At 35.7% G+C, this 7,154-nt stretch overlaps 1 long non-coding RNA gene across 1 annotated transcript; it reads right to left on the bottom strand.

Annotated features, from left to right (window-relative positions):
- Positions 1 to 450: 450 nt before the first annotated feature.
- On the bottom strand, positions 451 to 6,635 carry LOC138129293 (uncharacterized). Its single transcript, XR_011159174.1, has 2 exons — positions 3,542 to 6,635; positions 451 to 3,434 (listed from the first exon to the last, which is right to left on the bottom strand). It is a non-coding gene; the product is annotated as an uncharacterized lncRNA (long non-coding RNA).
- Positions 6,636 to 7,154: the final 519 nt, after the last annotated feature.

Here is a 7,154-nt window from a genome sequence, read left to right as displayed (position 1 = left end):
TTTGAGCAGAATTTGTCCCTGACGCAATTAGAAGATTCGGAAATATCCAAGTTACGTGATTTTTTGGAAGGACAAGAACACAACAAGTATGAATTAAGAGATGGGTTGTGTTACGAGCGGGGGTCCTCGTCGCCGGGGCGGAGTGCCAGAGGGGGCGAAGCGCCAAGGGGGGCGAAGCGCCACGGGACGATGGAACCCACTCGGGGCCACCGAGCGTCGAGAAGCGACGACGGTGACGAGCTGGAGCGGTCAGACGAGGGGTGGCTGGACGATGGTGCCAGCGCAGGGACCCCTTGTTGACGGCGGCTGGTGTGAGGGGTGGCTGGTCGATTATGCCAGCGCAGGGACCCCTCGGTTTATCGCAGAAGACGATGTCGGATTTTTTGCGAAGCGAGAGGTGGTTGGGCGATAGTGCCAACGCAGGGACCTCTCGGTAATAAAAGCTCAAGATAGTCTAGAGTTTTTTTATTATGGCCTCCTTCACGGTCTGATCAGGAGTGAATTCACAAAAAATGAGCCCCCATATTTATATGCGCCCGGCTGAGGGCCGAGGCGCCAAGGACGGCTCCTGATTGGTCCGGCCGGAACTTTGGTGGCGCAGCCGATTGAAAACCTGTGCCTATAAAGCCGGCGGAACAGCCGCGCGCGCGTACTATAGGACAGGTCTCCTCGTCGACAACACCTCGCCCCGGCCGGCTCACAAAAGAAAAAAACCTAATTATATTTACAAACTTAACCTAACTTATCTAACTTAACTAACTTAACCTACGTGTTCTTTATTTACATTTATGTACAGTATTTACAAAATCGGGACTTAATCGCGAAGCGCGGTATCAGTTGGTGTATTATAAATTCAAAGATCGTTTGCTTTTTTATGTACAGTTAATTTCAAAATTATCGAGTACACCTCAAAAATCAAGAAGTCAATTTATACAATTTTTTCCAGATGTAAAGATGCCTTTTTGAAATTTAAGTGTCATATTTTTTATATAGGTTAGGTAAGTTTGACAACATAAAATGTCGTTGATATTTTAGAACACCATAATAGTGTGTTTTATCCTCTGCACGGTGCTCTTGTCGATGTTATAATAGTGAGCTACCCTTCGGATGGACCACCCATCTTCTAATTTGGAAAGAATGAGCACTTTCGCGTTTTCGGTTAGATTAGGCATTTGGTTCCTCAAAATTGACATTGATCATTGACAAAAAATGTAAGTGCATTTTACACTGTAGAAAATTAGGTGTACTCTATAATTTTGAAATTAACTGTACCACAATTAATAAACAACAAATTTTGTGTATGTATCACGACAATTTTGGTCCTGTTGGTCCTGATAAAGTTATAGAACTAATAACATGCTTGTATTGGTTCCCCAACTAAGGCTGAAAGTGCATGATTATGTCTCAAATTGTCTTAAGTATACAGGGTGGTCCCGATATAACCTGCCAAAAAAAATCTGGGTTATTAGAAGGATATAACAAGTCCAAAAAAACCCTTTTCATTAGGTCCAAAATAATGGGGATAAATTAACCCCTATCCACACCCATTCGACGCTGCTGACCACAAAAATACGTACCTACTCCGGAATTCATTGTTGGTTTTGTAAGGATGACAGTATCTAAGCAACATGGGTACCTGAATCGTTTATGACAAATCTCAAATCTGACAAACTAAATCAAATTAATGACATTTATTGAAAACGCTGTACACTGTGTGCGTTAATTCACCGGTTTATTTAGGTACAAAAGCTGATTTTGTAGACTGAGATGAATGAGCAGGTAATAAATAGTGGTGTTCCTCAATGTGTAAATAAATGTAGAGGTAGTGTGTGTGCAAAATTGTGGAAGAAATTAAGGTAACTAGATTAACACACTACGTATAGAGGTACCGCCATCAGTGATTTTTTTATGTCTGTCCTTGTCGCACAATCTACTCAAACTGGGGATAAAAAAAACACAATCTAAAAATGATTTGACGTAATTTGACAAAAACTAGTGTCATTATTCTGCTGCATATTTAATAATCCTCGTTTAAGATTTATCTAACTTATTATTTCGTTACAGTTTTCGTTTGTGTTTAAGTATTGTCATTTATTTCTTTGTTCTCGTTACATCTTTTAACTTGGTTCAGTTACTTGCGTTAATTTTAATACTTTAACATGGTCAGTAACAAGTGTTGTGTTAGCGGCTGTTCAAATTCTAGAAAAAAAGGATTTAAATTGTTTTATATTCCAAACGGTAAGACACCCGTTACATATACAAAAACAGAGTACGGAGGGAACAGTGGCTAAAAAAATTGAGACTGTCTACAAATCTGCTGTGTAAGTATCTACATACGTAATAAAGTAAAGATTTAGTTTTTCTTATGTTAGGTGATGTAGGTAAGTGGCTACAGTATAATTAATATTATTTTCATTTGCAGAAACATTTTAGTAAAGATGATTTCTTTTGGACTGAAGATTTGCCGCGATTGAAACCTGAAGTTTTCCCTCATCTGTTACTGGAACCTATGAACATAGGTATATTTATTATAGGTATTTTTGTGTCTTATAGTTTAAACAGCTAACGATACCTATAACTTTTTTTTATTATAATATAGAGTGATCAACAAGGACTGAAGCTGTTGGCAACAATGACAACATGATGAAAATTTCAGTGAAATTGGTAGCATTACATTTTCAGTTGTCAATTTTGACGGGCAAATTCAAACTTCAAAATCAAGTGTCATTTTTGTATCAATTTATTTATTAAAATGGTTTTTACACTAGAACAAGACATTTTAATTGGTATGGCGTACTTTCGGACTGGAAATTTTGATGCTGCTAACGGTTGGTAGTATTCCACCATGTATTCCACGGAGCACGGATGATGCATTTCACCAATTTCAACAAATGTTCCCCGAGCCAGTTGTTACATACCTTAGTTGCGTTTAAGCAGCATTGCACGAGGTTGGTGCAACGTTACTTACAAACCAGTGATGGAAAAAGGCAAAAGCTACTGGTAGAAAGAACATCATCTACACTTACAGAAGATGTAGTCGAGAAGGTCATAGACGAGTTCCTCCCAGCGGTCAGTTTACACCACAGGTGGTCGGTACTTAGCTGTTATCTGTAGACGAGTTGCTCCCGCTTATTGTCGAAGCATTAAGGAAGCCGACAGGTATATTTTTACATTTTTGAGTGCAAGATAAAGGAAAACTTACTAGATATTAAAATAAAATCTTTACTTTCAGGAATATTATTACAACATAGGTTTATCACGATAAGAAATTATTTGTACAAAATTTATTCTATGGAGTATTCCATTCTCACAATTTTCTATTAATTTTTGTAATGTCTCTTTTTTGTTTCTTACGTCGTTTCTCAACTTTTTCATTCCTCTGTTTGCAGATTGAATTTTGCTATACGTATATGTTTGAAAACTAATAAGTACATCTAAAAAAGCAAAAATGGAAGGATGACTAGAATAAAAATTATTTTTTAAATGTGCAGATCATAATTACCACCCCTACAATGCAGTTTAATCCCCAACCCTTCACTACCTGCATCCAAGATTAGGATATTTTGGGTACCGGGAGGAACTCGTCTCCGCCGGTCGAGAATGTTCGAGGTAGAATGGAACAAAGCCCTCGAAAGTCAGTGCGAAAGCTTTCACTCCAAACAGGTGTGACTCTTATCTAAAACACACGCATCCAAAGTTCTTTGTTGGACACGTTTAATGCAGGGCCTAATAATTCTTACCATTAGAAATCCTGTCATTCCTTTTCCTTACTGTACAAGCTTGTCATATGGAAGTTGCCTAACCATTTTTAAGAACAAATTAAAGTTCCACCCTTACAAATTTTCCCGGATCCAATCCCTGCATCATGTTTCTGTTTCTCAGGAGGGGCATGCGGGTAGGGCCTGTCGCTTTTATGAATATCGAAACAGTGGGCCATTGAATTAAGTACGGCTAATTACTTTTTATACTGTTTTTGGTCGTTTTGTACGTATCGTGTTTTAAAACTACCAACTCGTAACATAACCTAAATTTTTTGACATTCACAACTTGCAGCGGGTGCCAACACTGACGCATAAAAAATTTTCATACTTTGGGAATATTTTGCTGTCATTTGCTGCCAACAGCTTCAGTCCTTGTTGATCACGCTGTAGTTTAGTTACATTATTAATATCTTTTATTAACAATAATTATGTACTGTTTCAATACCTAAACCTTTTTCCTTGATTTTAGTTGCTGTAGATCATCTTGCAACTGAATTTGTTGCCCAACTAAACCCTAATCCCGAAACTCCCTTTAACCAAAACTACCCTTTTACGAATCTTCTGAGAAATATTAATTGTGGTCAACATGTGACAGTAAAAGTATAGGAATAAGAAGAGCAGTTCAAAATATATTTTGATTTTGTATTTTTAAACGATTAAAAATTTGGTAACTTGTTTGGGTTTTATTAGTGGTTTTTGTCAATTTTAATTAAAAAAATATCTGCAACCAGTAAAACATTTCAGTTAAAAAATTTTGATTAATAATGGGCGACATAACCTAACAAATTTTTGACATTGTAGTAATGCCATTATTTCATTTAAAGATCCCCAAAACTATTGTCTTCCTTATTTCACTTGTGAAATTTGCATTTGATATCTTTATCTTACAATCCACTCTCGCGAGGAATGGAATGGCGGTACCTCTATACGTATAATCCATTCATTTTTGTAATGACGAACTAACTGGAACTTTTTTTTTTGTAAATTTTTTTTACAAAATAAATGAAAATTCGACAGTTGGCAATGATTTACATTGTCAAAAATGAAAAATGTTGTTACACAGTCTAGGACTGGTTTACAAATCTATGAGGGGCATGATGACCAACTCAATAGACCGGGACCAATGGCTTAACGTGACTTCCGAATCACGAGGTAGAATATAGCCTTTTTTTTCGTCCTGGGTCGGAATCGAACTCGCGACCCTCGCGTCCCTGAGCCGAAACGGACTCCCTTAGGCTATATTCTGCCTATATTCTGTCTTATTGTCACTGCCAAAATGAATGAATTTCCAAAACGGAGTAAAGCATCAATAAGCAAGCAGACGAAGCAGCACATTTTAATAAAGGCTTTCAACAAAATAAAAGAAATTACTCATGGAGATAATGGAAACGTAAATACGTAAAGTAAAAAATTGTAGCAGTGGCGGATGTTTTTTCGGTAAATCCTAATCTAAAATAAAACTCTCCCTAAGTGCTGTACAGGCTTCAGTCCCAGAAGTATGTACAAAATTTTAAATGAAGAACAAGAACAAGGCTTATGGGAAACTAGAGCATTCATTGTTATTTTATTGTTAATTTGGTTGAAGATTCCGATGCGGACTTAGAAAACATCGACGATGACGAAGATGAGTAGCAAAATGTAAAATTTTTTCATTGTTACGTTCAACTGCCTTTTCGTATTTGTTTAGTGCGACTTTGCTTTTGTTCAAAATAATTAAACAAATTTAATTTCACTATACTTTGATTGGGACCAGTTTTGACAGAACAAATGACTTGACCCATAACCTAACTTTTTAAAAGCCCAAATTCGCGGTAAAGAGATGTGTTCACAAGATAAAAGTTACTAAATTTGGTAACTCTAGTTTGTCATTACAAAAGTGAATTGATTATAGTGTGTTGATCTAGTACCTTAGAAGAAATGTGTAATAAGAGTATCGCCTTAATTGTGGTTAAATAATCAAAATAATGTATTGAATAAATTTATTTACACTTTACATATTCGTACTTTCAACTCTAACTGAGAATATCTACTAACTAATGAAAGGTAAACTAGACTAGAAAAATTATTTTTTAATAAATAAAGAGATATTGCAGTGTCATATAACGGTTAGCAGTATTTAGAAAGACGTTATTCTGACATCTAAGTGTCAATTTTTAGCACGTAGACGGTAATAACGATTGCGCTTAAAGCAAGATTTATAGTTCCGTATACATATAGCATAACATAGTCAAAAATCATAAACTTAACATAACTTTTTAAATTCAATTTATAGTTCATGACAAAACGTGATATGATTGCTGATTTTTTAAATGTCAAACAATTGTCCAATATTTTTGTGAAGACGGGATTTTAGAAGCTGCTGCTTGTGCTGTGGTCTTAGGTACACGAGATAGGTCGTAATAAAGAAAAAAGAAACAAATCACGAAAAAAAAACGAGTTACAAAAACACGGATAAATCAGCTTCTCCAAATCATTTCCTTCTTCACACCGTCCTCAAAGTCTTTGGAAGACTTATCGTACAGTGCTTTGAACCTTTCAACACACTGTACGATTAAAATTTCCATCATATTTTCCACCTTTTCAATCATGTTTTTAAATTAAATTTATTGACAGCATACCTACACGTAACCGTTTCTATGGAAAAATATTAAAATTCCGTAACTTTCATGGTACATAACATAATATGTAATTGAAATTGGCCAATTCATATGTAAACGGATACGGACTTATGTTATGATAAAGGATCTATAAATGAATACATTTGATTCAATAGGATTCAATTTTGATATGTTATGCCATACGTACATGTTACGGAACTATAAATCGGCCTTTACGTAAATTGCGAATGTATACCGCAAGACGTTAACGTTATTTTTGACATTTCTCATGTCAACAGTTTGACAATTCAAAAATGTTTGATTGCGATTTGACCGAAATAAGTTAGAAATAAAGTGATGAACTGCTTCTTCAATATCATCGTCATCTACAGCACCTAAAAGTGCAGCTTCTAAGATTTCGTCCATTTTTGACACACTTGTCAACTTTGCAATGTCTTTTAATAACGTTAACGCCATGATAAATTGCAATAACTTTAAATCACTATGCCGTTAAAGCGTAGCGTTATTTCATAGCGCATGCATTTATTAACGTATTACTTAAATAAAGTTTGAATGCAATATCTCTCTATTATTGCAGGTACCGTTGCTAAAGAAATTGCAGCCAAGTAACCAGAATTACCTTTTTAAAACCGATTAACTCATTAGCGTACAGCAAATTTTGACCAAATTTTCAATTATTTTTATCTCGAAAACGAAGACTTTTATTAGAAACATTTTTTGTGTATGAGTTCTACTCATCGTCACCTATTACTGGATTTCTTCTGGCAGGTTATAT

Source organism: Tenebrio molitor, chromosome 4 (genome assembly GCF_963966145.1).
Source record: "Tenebrio molitor chromosome 4, icTenMoli1.1, whole genome shotgun sequence".
Classification (NCBI taxonomy): domain Eukaryota; kingdom Metazoa; phylum Arthropoda; class Insecta; order Coleoptera; family Tenebrionidae; genus Tenebrio; species Tenebrio molitor.
The sequence above is the reverse complement of the archived record's forward strand: the minus strand, read 5'-3'. Positions and strand labels throughout refer to the sequence as shown.